This window comes from Nycticebus coucang, chromosome 1 (genome assembly GCF_027406575.1).
Source record: "Nycticebus coucang isolate mNycCou1 chromosome 1, mNycCou1.pri, whole genome shotgun sequence".
NCBI classification, from domain to species: domain Eukaryota; kingdom Metazoa; phylum Chordata; class Mammalia; order Primates; family Lorisidae; genus Nycticebus; species Nycticebus coucang.
The window spans coordinates 58,149,833-58,165,015 of record NC_069780.1 but is presented as its reverse complement, the minus strand read 5'-3'; positions in this window follow the sequence as shown (position 1 = coordinate 58,165,015).

Here is a 15,183-nt window from a genome sequence, read left to right as displayed (position 1 = left end):
ATTGTGTTCTTAGTTTTTCTGACTCCTTATTTTAGTCTCTCTTCTCTCCAATTCTTTATTTTAATAATAATTACCAATATATTCTGCTTTCATGATGTTGTGGCACTTGACTGTAACACCTTGTAATTTTTTAATGTTAAAAACTAGTATAAAAATGTAGCATTCCTCAAATAAGTAGTTTATAGAACTTGAATGATGAAGTGCTTACCTAGTATTAATCTACTGCTGTAATTTTTATAATATTTTCCACTAACAGTGTATAAAAGTCACCTTTTATAATTGGCAAGCATATTGACTGAACTAGACTGCTGATTTATGAAAATGGACAATCCATGTAATCTTATACAACAATTTGACTATGGATGTGCACTAACCCTCTAATGAAATAGCTATGTTTAAACATTTTTGTTAGGAGTTTTTCCATGCATAATCGTAGCGAGTATATGTATTCAGGCAAAGTTACACTGGCTATACTTTCAATTATGTAAACATATTTTTACATGCAAAATAAGCTATAAATTAGATATTTTATATTTTTATTTAAATTATTGTGGGTATATATGGTTGTATATTTTTATGTGGCACATGTCATGTTTTAATAAAGGCATAACTGTGCAATGACAAAATCAGGATAATTGGGGTATCCATTACCTCAGTATTCATGTTCTCTTTATGTTAGGAACTTTCTAATTCTATTATTTTAAAATAAGCAATAAATTATTATTAATTGTAATTCATCCTATTATTCTACTGAATCTTAGAAATTATTTATTCTACTTAATTAAAAATTTATTTTTTATTTAATTGAAGTTTTGATTATAGAAAACCAAATGACACTTATTTTCATTTATGGAAGCTACATCATGAAAGAAAAAATATCAGTTTTATTTCTTGTAAAATCATGATGCTCTTACATAAAAATTAGTCATTGAATTCTAAAAATTTTGTGTTAGGATTGCTGAAGCACTTATTAAAGTCTATAATTCTACTTAAGAAAAGATGCATCAAAATAATTTTATAAAATACACATTATTTATACACATCAGTACAAGAATAACAAAATTAATACTCGTATTTTTCCTTTTGTATACAAAAATAGCCTCATGACCTTTATAAAACTTTCAAACAATTGAAACAATTTATCTTTTAATTAATTGTAATTACAAGACAAATAAAATAGATACATTAATAAGATAAAAATAGAGATTTTTTTCTATCTTCAAGTCTCTTATGTTGCAGTATAAATCACAAATGTTTGTGAAATGATCAATTAGCCATGTGGAATACCATATAACTGATAGATACAAAGAGAGGTTTAGACTATAAACATAGGTGAATATATTTCCAGGAAGAAATAAAAGATAGTGAAGAAGTACGAAATTGAGTAAGTTACATTTTTTTAAATTTAACTCAAATGATAAATAAATTTAAATGATAAATTTAAATGATTTAAATGATAAATAAATTTAGATTTGTACATAAATAATTGATACTTATATAATAGAGGGATACTAAGATGACAAAATCAGTGGTGACTAGGTAGAATGACTAAGGGTGGGACCTTCTCTCACTTTGTCTTACTTGCTATTGTTTAGAATGAATGCACCTCTGTCAACTATTTTTTCTTCCTCTTATATAATATATAAGGCAGGCAGGTAAACAATCTATCAATAATATACAACCTAAAAAGTCATTAAGGATATGTCACATTATTGCTCTCTACCCAAAAGAGTTGATGCTACATTATCTGAGGTTACATGTCTACGTACCAGTACACTCACCTGAATCCATTTCCCTATCTCAATCTTTCTGTGTCTTCCCCAAGGTATCTGAAGCTGAAGGCAAGAGAGCTGTCATTCATGATAGTTATTACATGGGGTCAGTTAACTTCATCCTGCCTTCTTTTGGATAGGTAAATCTTATTTCTATTAATTCTATTTTGTATTTCTTAACTAGAACTTTTTTTTTTTACCATCTATCTTTTGTGATTACCAGCAAATATCATTGAAAAAACACAGTACTTGGATTTCAAGAAAAGTAAAGCATTAGTGAAAAAGCAAAAGTCTACATAAAAGTGTAAATCTTTATCCAAAAGAGAAGGGGTGGAATGGTTGATGGTTGAAAATGTAAAAAAGGATGTTTTAAATCCTCCGGAGTGTCAAGGGTATATATCCAGGAGAAAAATTTTTCCTGTGAAAATGAAAATGTTTGAAATGACATTTTTCATTTGAAAATAAAATGAAATTTTTGAAAGTGTTTGAAATGAAATTTTTCATTTGAAAATGAAATGAAATTTTTCCAGTGAAAATGAAGTAAAAGTGAAGAGAGAAATTTCTGGAAAATACTGGTGAAAAATATGAAACTACATTCACACAATTTAAATTGGAATTTATGCTAGTAATTTGTGACTAAATGTGCAAAGATGATATGTATCAATACTTGACTGTGAAGTTATAATAGGACATTTGTGAATCAGTATTTGATGAAATATTTATGGAAAAATTGTAAGATAGAAGGAATAATAAGATGATGCAGGTTTCTAAAGATTTAAGATTGCATTTCAACTTTTCAGCATCTAAAAGTGATTGGCCATTTGATGCCATGACACTCCATTTCTATTTCTCAAAGTGGAGAGTTTCAACAGGTACAGGATTTCAAACGTGAGTACCAGCAGTGGCTCACTTGGAACAGCTCCCTGGGCATAAAAGGGAATGAGGAAGTCTGAGAAAAGTCATGTTGCAATTTTAGCTACCTTCATGTAATTTGGAAACAACTGGACTAGAAAACACATCTGGATATTTAAATCTAGAGATGAATATGAATTCATTATTGCATAAAGTATTTGATAGTGTCCATAGCTATAATGTCAGAGAAAGCAAGGGAGTGATTGGAAAATTAAGCAGTTTTAGGATCTTTTGTTTCCATTTCTTAATTACTTGGTGAGGGGATGGACACTGTTTCCACCAGGAAGGCAATATCTACCAAGGCAAATAACGTAGAAGGGCTAAGAAAAGTGAAATATATGTTGAAGTGTTTACTAGTAGGTTCTTTATAACCTTTGTGAGAATGTTGATTAACAATGACCCAAAGTTTCTACTCTGCCTTAAATACTGTACTTCCAGGAAATCAACTCAACAATTCTGAAATCCAGTCTTCCATTTAAAAATCGAGATGATACTACAAAATCAAGTCCATTGAGAAGATTTAAAAGAACATTAAAAAATGTTTGTGTCAGGGTTGAATATGCCTTTTTCATGGCATAGATTGCAATTTCCTTCACTATTATCATTGTTTTAAGACCTGGATAGTGGAAACTGTAACAAATTACTCAAACTATAACCATCTACTCAAAGAGTCAGTGTGAATTCAGATTGTTTGCCACTTTAGTGGAAATTTTAAAGAGATAGAGAAGGTCACATTTAAATAAAATCCTAATATGGTCACCTTCACTTTCAGGGGAAATCATTCCAGGCAGAGTGAGTAGCAAATGTAAAACTTCTAACGCTGAATCAGAATTCTGGTAGTATTATTTATTTTTACTTGTTTCAAAGTATTAAGGGGGGGCTAGGGCAGCACCTGTGGCTCAAAGAATAAAGGGCCTGCCCTGTATGCCAGAGGTTGAGGGTTCAAACCCCGCCCCATCCAAAACTGCAAAAAATGCTTAGGTTGAGTTATTATTGTACTCTAGAGATAGGTGTTTACTCCTCAACTACCTCCTGTCCTCCCCAACTTTTGGTTTCCAATGCTTTTTGCATTTTTTTTTTGCCACATGTTCCCATCATTTATTTCCCAATTATTTAGAGTACATGTGGGTTCTTGTTTTTCCATTCCTGAAATCCTTCACTTAAAATAATGGTGTCCAGTTCCATCCAAGTTACTGCAAATGACATTATTTCTTCTTCTTTTTTTTTTTTTTTTTTTTTTGCTGTTTTCGGCCAGGGCTGGGTTTGAACCCGCCACCTCTGGCATATGGGGCCAGCACCCTACTCCTTTGAGCCACAGGCACCCTTTTATTTCATTCATTTTTATGACTGAATAGATCTGTAAAATATGATGTTGGTATTTTAATGAGGATTGCATTGAATGTGTAAATCATTTGGGGTAGTATGCACATTTTAATGACCTTGGTACTACCAAACTGTGAGCAGGGGATGTTTTTTTCTTTTTGTTTATGTCATGTATAGTTTTCTTTCATCAGTGTTTTATAGCTCTTATACTCTTTGGTTAAGTGTACACCTAGGGGTTACTTTTTCTTTGTAGCTATTGTAAATGGTATTGAGTCATTGATTTGACTCTCTGCTTGATTCTTATTAGTACATGGACATCCTATGTATTTGCTTATGTTGATTTAGTGATTTGTGATACTGCTGAATTTATTTATCAATTCTATAGTCTTTTGGGAAATTTAGGGTTTTCTGCATTCAAGATTATATTATTAGTGAACAAGAATAATGACCCTGTTTGACCTCCTTTTTCCCAATTTGAATATCTTTTATTTCTTTCTCTTGTCTGACTGATCTGTTTAGTACTTCCAATACTCTGTTGAATAGAAGTGGTGACAGTGGGAACTCTTGTCTTGCTTTGGGTGTTAGGAGGAATGCTTTCAACTTTTTCTCATTCAATATAATGTTGTTGTTATACATGGTTTGTCATACATGGTTTTTATAATTTGAGGTGTGTTTTTTCTATGCCTAGTCTATTGAAGGTTTTTATCAAGAAAGATGAGGGTGTTATCATGAAAGATGCAAGATTTATTGAATGGTTTTTCTGTATCTGTTGAGAAGTACTTAGGTTAATCAGTCCAACGACTGCCACTCTGATTGAGTATCCTCAGAGAAGTGTGGAGCCTGGGATTTTCTCCTCTGTCCCTTTTCCACACAGGGGTGTCTTCCTTTGGGGTGGATACCCAGTGATAGGAATGTTCCATCAAATGGCAAGTCCACAGTTAGTTCCTGAGGAATCCCCATACTGCTTTCCATTGCTGTTGTATGACTTTGTAGTCCCATTAGGACTTCCAGTCCTGCTGAGCAGCTCATCGACTCCTATCTTCTTCATTTCATTCCTGCCTCCACTCCAGATTCTCGGTGCTCTTGCTCAGATGGGTATCAATTTACCACTTTCCATCCTTTCCGTGAGGGAAGTGCTGCTTCTAGCCTGCCATGTTGGCTGTCTCCTAGAGTGGGCATTCTTGAAGATTACCAAAGAGACTCACTTCAGCCCTTTCTGACAAGAAAGTACCTTGTATTTTTTCATAAGAAATATGGGAGTATACCAAGGGTTTCAGAAAAGACTGATAAAGTGTCTTAGGTTGCTTGTAAAGAACAAGGTGTGGGCAGAGAATAGCCAGAGTAGGAAGTTGGTTGGTAATAATGTAAATCTAGGTGAAAGAAACTGTAGAATTTATTTATCTTGAATAATTGGAATAAAATTTACACATACTGAAAATCAGCTGCCTATTTTCCCCTGTCTCTGTGTCCTGGTCATTATCATTCTATGTTTTACCTTTATGAGACTGAGTATTTTAGATACCTCATATAAGTCAAAACATATACTCTTTTTCTTCCTGTGACTTCCATTTCACTTAGGATAGTATCTTACAGGTTCATCCACATCACGACAAATAGCATTTGTTCCTGTTTATAAAAGGTTGAAAAATATTGCATTGCATTTATATGGCATATTTTCTTTATCCATTCACTCACCAATGGGTATTTAGGTTGTTTCCATATCTTGGCTATCACCATAATGCAGCAATGAACCCTGGAGGGCAGATATCTCTTCAAAATACAGTTTTCATTCTTTTGGACATAAATGTAAAAGTCAGATTTCTGTGTTAGATGGTAACTATACCTGTAATTTTTGAGAAACTGCGTTCTGTTTTTCATAATGGCTATATCATTTTACATTCCCAGCAATAGTGTTCAACATACAGGTTTCCACTTTCTCAACACTCTTAAAAAATAATAACTATCAAGACATGTGCAAGGTGATATATCATTGTGATTTTGATTTAAATTTTTCTACTTTACATAGAGGCTCCATTACATGCTTAGCTCTCAAGCAGCCCCTTTGGGGCTCAAGTATCACCTGTTGCTAATAAGCCCACTGCTAATAAGCCCCCTTGTGGTCTCAAGTATCACCTGTTGCTAATAAGCCTACTGCCTTATATAAACTGGCTACAAGATGTGATAAGACAAAAACAGTCAAAACTTTACTTGAGGTTTTTGGCTCAAGCATTTATGAGAATCGTGGAAATGCTTAGTCACATATATACAAACTATAAAATATTTAGATATAATATAATTAAATTCTCCTTGAAATCAAGGGGGATATTAGCTACTAATATCGAATTAATTTGTTGATAAATAATTATATCTCCACATTTACCATTTTTTTCTATTTAATCTCTACAATCAAAAACATTTTTGTGTTTTTAGAGCTGAATCAGTGGGCTGTTTCTCACCTCTGTTGTCTAAAAACTACAATTTTCCTATACAAATTAGCATAAAACCACTTTTATGGTTGAATATAGTACAGGAAGGGAAGATCTTCATCAAGTATGGCTATTGATGAAGACTAATTGTTCAGCTGTTTTGTATTAGAAACAATGGTTTGGGGTTTTTTGTAAATATATTTCTCTTTTTAATTAATTTTTAATTAAAATCAAAACTGTATCCATTCATTGGGTACAATGTGATGATTTGATATACAATGTGGAATGCTTGAATCAAAGTGATTAACGTAATTATCATCTCACTTACTCATTTTTTGTGGTAAGACATTTACATTTTACTCCTAGTTATTTTGAAATAGACCCTTGCATTGTGCACATTGGGTCAGGCCCCACCAAATGCCCTCCTTCTTTCCACCAATCTTTTTTCTTATGAGCCAATAGAATCCTTATGAAAAAACAGCAAGGATCACCCAGAGAAGCACTCTACCTGTATTTCATTGCACTGCAAACACTGTTTGGAGTCTATCCTCTTGTAAGTGGTAGTAATGAGTCTTTTTGCAAACCAGGTCACCTAAAAATAATTATTTATAAACTTTTGAACTAAAACATGATTTTTTTTAAAAAAAATTTTAAAATAATGATAGTTTACATTCCTATTATCTCAGAATAGAATAGACTGATGTCTCGTTACAAAGTCATAATTGGCATTAACGTGTGTGGAAGCATTTGATATAGTTATAATTTTTTAAATATAAATCAAACTATAGGAAATTACTGAGTATATACAATCTACTGTCCCCTGGTTTAATTTTCTTCTTGAGGTATACAAATTAGTCAAGTGAAAAACAGATCTATTACCAGCAAGATTATACTCAGAGAACTAAAAATTGAAACAGAAACCACAATTTTCCAAATTGCTACTGTTAGTTGCAAAATAAGACAACTTACTGTACCAAACCATAACATAAGAGACAAAGCTCAAACTCAATACTAGTTTATTCATATGTACTTGTGTCAAGACAAGACAACTGACATAATCCTGGTCTAAGAGTAACTCTGTATAGCATTATATTTCTGAAAATAAGGCAACTAAATCTTCCAGTAACTGGGGTGATTTATAAATTTGATAAAGCTTATAGGTACCTGTCTCTGATTCCCCAGCAATACACCCCAGTGATTCAATTCCATTCTCCATTGCTACCAATATATATTTCTAACTTTGTTTAACTACAAGTATGCTATTCAGGATCTTTGGTTAATATAAGTCCTATAAACATTTGTCTGAGATTTCCACTGCCATAGACCAGTACACTTTACTTGGTAACATGTGCAAATATGAGATTTCTTCTTTAGTATTCACATGAAACTACAACAAATGTACATCAAGAGTAAAATGAATAAATACATTGTGGTATATTATTTACATAATGACATACTTATTACACATTAATGACAATAGAAAACTACGACACACCAAAACATGGATTAATCTCAGAAACTTAATATTTGGAGAAGAAATCATACACAAAACAATTCATGGTTACAATATTATATTCATATGAAATTTCCAAACAAGCAAACTTACACTCCTAGAAGACAAAATGGTGATTACCACTTATACATACTGAGAAGAATACCTGGTAATTACCTTGGAGGGTTCTGGATTTTTGTCAAATAATATTTTTGACAAGAAATATTCACCTGAATGTGTTACTCCAAAATAAAATTCTAAAAGTAGATACTTAATGATTGCACATATTTCTGAATATATACTTTATGGCCACCCTATATTATAACTCAATAAAAGGTTAGCAAAATAAACAAAATATATTTTGATGTATTGGGTATATTTTCCTAACAAGATCTTCCATATGCAAAGGCCTCTCATCTCTTGGGAAAAAAATAGATAAAACAAGTGTTTATTTAATTATTGTCAGATGTCAATAAAATTTAAAGTATTAGGCATGTTAATTTAATAAAATTCTGTTTCACCAATTAAGAAAAATGAAGTCAAAAATATAGAATAGTTGCCTTGAAACACTATATAAATATAAAAAATTAAGAAATTAAATATAACACCATTATATACAAATTTATATTTGTAAGATTGTCATTTGTTATTTTTTGATTACATGTGCATGTATCAACTGAATTCAAAAAATCATTTAGCTTTACTGAATTCACATTATCTTTTCTCTCTGAAGCCATTCTTTATCATTAAAAGCTCAGATAGGAATGAATATCTTGTCAAAGTCTTTTTATATACCCATACATCAGATACATTATTACCGTTTATGTGGAGTTCTCAGATTCTAAAAAATATATATTTTCAAACAATAAAACCCACAGACTTAGCCTTTGTTAAATTATACCATGTAAACATCAAAGCCCTATTGTGCAAGCCCAACAATAACTATTATTTATTATTAGCTGAATATGTTTATTTTACCAGATATTTCTCTTATAGTTGTCTTAATTATTTTGAAAATTATGTTTTTAAAAGTGTCGATGTGATGAAGAGAATATTCACTAAAAGAAATGTTTGTAAAGGTGTGCCTCATGAAACACACATCATATACATCCCAAATTAAACCTAGATCTGACATATTATTGGAGATGTCAAAATCCGGTTATATGTGGCCATTAAGATAGGCATTTTTTGAGATGTTTTTTAATTGGCCATATTAATAGCCACTTGCAAGAGGTTTTTATCAGTAACTAAGCAAAATTAAATAGCAATGGCTGTTAAGAAATCTAGAATAATTGGCAAATATGACATTGATGATTCTCAGACACTAAATAAGCTATTTAAAAAGTAAAAATAAATCAGTCTAATTAAATGAACTAATATCAGCAACCGTGACAATATATTCTCTTATCTTGCTCATTTTCTGGCAGGAAAGGGTTTAAAAATGTAGTTTTCTTAGATGCAGTTTGAAACATTGTCTAATACCAAACTGATATTTAAAATTATATATTTTGATTTTTTCATAATGATCATTTAGAAAATGTCACAGTCAAGCACGCCTACTCTTGCCACTTCCATTCATCATAGTACTACAAATACCACCAAAAGCAATTAGGCCAGAAAAAGAAATAAAGCATAAATAAGTAAAAAGTAAAATTATCTCTATTTCAGATGACATGATCCTATATACAGGAAAGCTCAAAGTTTCTATCAAAAAAGTTATACCGAATAAAAAATTTAGTAAAGTTTCAGGATATAAAATCAGTGTACAAAAATCCATTCCATTTCTACACACAAACTAGCAAAAGAGAAAAAGGGGGGAGTCTCAACTACAACGTGATCATTACCTTCGAATTGAAAACAGTGTAACTTAAACATATTTACCCTCAAATTAATCTAAAAGAAGAAAAAAAAATCATAGAATAAAAATCAAGGAAACAATGCTATTTACAATAGCATAAAAATAGTTAGGAATAAATTTAACCAAGAATATTAAAGACTGATTATTGTATTTAAAACTATAAAAAAATTAAAGAAAAATACACAAATAATGAAAGATGTACATACTCATGACACAGAAGAAATGTATAATTTTCTTATTTTAAGGGTAAACATTATTCAGAGGAACATATACAGTTTGAGTGTAGAGACATCTTTCTAATTATATATTATTTTAGTTTTTTCTATGTAGCTTAACAAATTAAAAAAATTGCTACATTTCTGTGATTTAGAAATGTTGATAGCTATTACGCATTGTTCCCATTGATCTGCATGAATACATTACATTTAATCTATCTCACAGTATAACATACTAAAAAATAAGATTTTTTTTATGAAAACAAAACTAAGAACAATAAGTTTTAATCATAAAAAAACTGGTTTATCTCTGAGAGTTAGCAAAATAAATGCATCATTTGACCATGGTAACATAGTGACTTCTAGACCATAAGCTGGGCAAAGATAAACAATTTTGCAATATATACAGACATGTGTCTTTTTATGTTTTCAGTAATAACTAGAAGTTTTTCATGTAGAAATACTATATATTTCTGAAGAATTATTTCTATGTATTTCATAGAAATAATGTCATGTAAACATTAATTTTCTAATTGTTAATGCTATATAATGGATATTTGTATACTGAACTTAAAAAAACAATAAAATAATGGTAAACATAAAAAAAAGAAAAGAAAGAAATAGGTAAAAGAGACCCTTTTATAGAACTGGGCTCAATTCTGAATACAGTAAGGAAGGGTGGGGATTTACAGCCACAAAAGGGTCAGTGTCAGTGGATGGAAAATTACTGAAGGAAACATCAGGGGTAAGGGGGATTTTGGTTAAGGAACTTGACAGGATTCTTACTGAAGACAGGCCAGGTGATCAGATACCAAGGGTGGGGGATGGTGGAAGATGAGGATTTTGATCAGATGTCAAGGGTGGGTTATTTTCTTTCAACTGACTTTCAGCAAGATTCTTGCTATTGCTGGACCCTAAAAGACAGACATTGAAGCCTGAAACTCAATGTTGAGACTGAGAAGGCTTAGGGGAGCCTGACTAAAATTTGGTTGAGGAGAGAGTCTTTGTCACCACCCATTGGGGTGGGGTGGAAGCATTTTTTTTTTTAAGTATGCCTTAAAATTCATTATAATGAAACTAAATCAAAGTTCTGTTTCAAAGAAATTTGGGATTCATTAGGCTCTTTCATAAGTTTTGTTAAGAAAAATGTAAAAGGTATATAAGCATATCGGTTGTTTTCAGACATTAACATGAGGTATTTAAACAAAGGTAAGATGGAACTGGAGCCCATTCTTCTAAGTCAGTGGTTCTCAACCTTCCTAATGCCATGACCCTTTAACACAATTCCTCATGTTGTGGTGACCCCAACCATAAAATTATTTTCATTGATACTTCATAACTGTGATTGGGGTTGCAACCCACAGGTTGAGAACTGTTGAGTGAAGTTTCACAAAAATGGAACAAACACCACAAGTACTCAATAATAAATTGGAACTAGTTGATCAACACATGTGTACACGTGGAAGTAAAACTCAATGGAAATCAAGTAGGTGGGAGCAAGGAGTGGGGATAGGGAAATTCACACCTAATGAGTACAATACACATTTCCTACATGAAGAAAACACTTACAAATTTGACTTAAAATGTACTAAACCAAATCATGCAACCAGAAGGTGTGTACCTCCATAATATTCTGAAATTGCTCCCTATTCAATAAATGGTGTTGGGAGAACTGGATGTATACATGTAAAAGACTGAAACTGGACCCACACCTTTCCCCACTCACAAAAATTGATTCAAAATGGATAAAGAACTTAAATTTAAGGCATAAAACAATAAAAATCCTCCAAGAAGGCAAAGGAAAAACACTGGAAGATATTGACCTGGGGAAAGACTTGATGAAGAAGACTGCCATGGCAATTGCAACAACAAAAATAAACAAATGGGACTTCATTAAACTGAAAAGCTTCTGTACAGCTAAAGAGACAATAACCAAAGCAAAGAGACAACCTACACAATGGGAAAGGGTATTTGCATATTTTCAATCAGACAAAAGCTTGATAACTAGGATCTATAGAGAACTCAAATTAATCCACATGAAAAAAAGCCAACAATCCCATATATCAATGGGCAAGAGACATGAATAGAACCTTCTCTAAAGATGACAGATGAATGGCTAACAAACACATGAAAAAATGTTCATCATCTCTATATAATAGAGAAATGCAAATCAAAACAACCCTGAGATATCATCTAACCCCAGTGAGAATGGCCCACATCACAAAATCTCAAAACTGCAGATGCTGGCGTGGATGTGGAGAGAAGGGAACACTTTTACACTGCTGGTGGGACTGCAAACTAGTACAACCTTTCTGGAAGGAAGTATGGAGAAACCTCAAAGCACTCAAGCTAGACCTCCCATTTGATCCTGCAATCCCATTACTGGGCATCTACCCAGAAGGAAAAAAATCCTTTTATCATAAGGACACTTGTACTAGACTGTTTATTGCAGCTCAATTTACAATCGCCAAAATGTGGAAACAGCCTAAATGTCCACCAACCCAGGAATGGATTACCAAGCTGTGGTATATGTATACCATGGAATACTATTTAGCCATTAAAAAAAATGGAGACTTTACATCCTTCGTATTAACCTGGATGGAAGTGGAAGACATTATTCTTAGTAAAGCATCACAAGAATGGAGAAGCATGAATCCTATGTACTCAATTTTGATATGAGGACATTAATGACAATTAAGGTTATGCAGGGGGAGGAAAAGCAGAAAGAGGGACAGAGGGAGGGGGGTGGGGCTTTGGTGTGTGTCACACTTTATTGGGGCAAGACATGATTGCAAGAGGGACATTACCTAACAATTGCAATCAGTGTAACCTGGCTTATTGTACCCTCAATGAATCCCCAACAATAAAAAATAAATAAATAAATAATTAGAAGAAAAGGTGTACTAATTATATGTACACCCACATTAGCATAAATGCTTATGTATAGCATTTAAGGAAACTGGTTGCATACCAAGAGTAACTATAATCATTTATATAATTACCAAAGTTGATGGTTTATTGAGATTTGTATGCCAGGCATTGACACAAAATTATAAATGGATTGTTTGATTTTAATCTCACTACTACTCCAACGGAGATGATCAGTTTTTCATTTTTATATATGAGGAAACAAAGGCTTAAAGAAATACATAGTCAATATCTCACAGCTCGAGGGAAAAAAGAAAATGAAGCTTAGAGAGGACAGACGTATGAGCCCAGAAGCTTTTACCCACCATATTATATTGTCTGTCAACACATTATCTCCTACAACCCATATGCAATGCGTGTGCATGTACACATATACATATATATGTCGTTTCAGTATAAATCAATTTTTGAATTTAATCAAATAATGTAGACCAAATTATTTATATCTTATCAAACTATATTATTATTTAAATAGCTTAAACCACTACTTTCACATATTAAGATTTTATGGAAAAATAAAGCCATACATTGCTCACCCAGTATCAATACTTTTAGAAGTTCAATAGACACTGCTTTGTCTTAGAGAAAATTAATATTAAATTGATGTAAAATTTTTCATCATTATAGTCTTTATAAAAATTAATGCAACATTTTACTTGTATTTATGTGACATACACTATTAGACACTCAGTAATGAAAATGAAAGTTACATAAATAACTGCCAAATAGAAACAAATATGACATAAGAAATGAATAATGTTCATTGAGTTTGTTATTGTTTCTGAATATTGACCTGAAATGGAGCTAAACAAGAAGTTTGCTGTCCTGGACCAGCGGCCACACGCAGTGGGTTTACTTCTTGGTGGCCTGGTGATGCGAGGAGACTGAAGAAAATTATTAGTAGGAGTTATAGAATATTAGTATAGAGAAAAAATAGACACAGACAAAGAGATAGTTTTAAGAGCAGCAGGGCTTGGGAGGTGGCTCACATTTTTTCGTGAGGCTTCCAGTTTGCAGCCCCGAGTGTCTGACTAACTCTATATATTTTTTTATATATCAGTGTTACAGTCATAAATCTCAAAATAAAAAAAAAAGACAAACAATCCTACCAAAGACTATTTCAATTTTTGAATATCAGTTAGATTTTTATTTAGAATACCTTTTTATTCTCTAATAGCACCCTAATAGTATAGTGGTATATATATTTCGAAAGCACACTTACATTGTCATTACATTGTTTGAGTGTCAAAAACTCTATATCATAGAGAAAGTCAATATTAACTTTATATTAAAAAATGGGTTTCCTCAGGCACAATATTTCACCAAACAAGTGTTAACTAACAAAAGGAGAAACACACATATACAAAAAAAGCCCTCCCCATTATTTTTTTCTCTACAATCTTTAATCTACATGAAATACTGCTTTTCGTAAGCTTCTAAATAACAGTGTGCTTATTTAAATTTCTCAGAAGGGAATTGATTGCATAGTATTTTATATAGCAATAAATGTAAATGATCCTATTGATACATGGTTGCCCCATTCAGGGCTGAACATGGACCCCCATTTCCTAGGCCTGGGCAATTTCATGTAAGTTTCCCAGGCCTGGGAAATTTGCAAAGGGAAGGCCCTGAATACATTTTGCCATGATCAGAAGGGACTGTATCCATTCATTTGTTAGAGTATGTATACTCCTAGACAAAGGACCCATGAGGGGGTCTCTCTACTTGGGTCTTTCCCTTTGCCAGAAGCTCTGGTGCTTTTTATTCCTTTTGAATTCCTTTCTAGCTAATAAATTCTATCTTACCAATCATCTGTGGTCTATAGGTTCATTCTCTGAATCTCGATACCAAGAACCTACTAAACAAAGAAATTCTGGTAATACTATATTTCTAGTTGTCCTAGATATAAATGAGAAATAAACCCCCCTTCCAACTTAAGGCAAAATTTTATGTTTTAAAAGTTACATTATTCTGTATTTTGTCCCTAAAACCTTGCTATAAGAAAACCTTAAATCACATCAACCAGAGCAAGATAACTTTGTAATGTAGAATTTCCAGATATGAAATATACAAGAACATTCCTTCTGTTATAAATAAATTCAGTGTACTTTTGAAAAGTAAAAATGACTGTAGTCAGACTATGAATTAAAGTTATGAACAGAACATCAATACTCATTTAGCTATGATCCAGTTTTGGAAGAAAAATCCATTCTTAGCATTTATTATTGTAATTATTGACTTTAACCGTGATAATAAA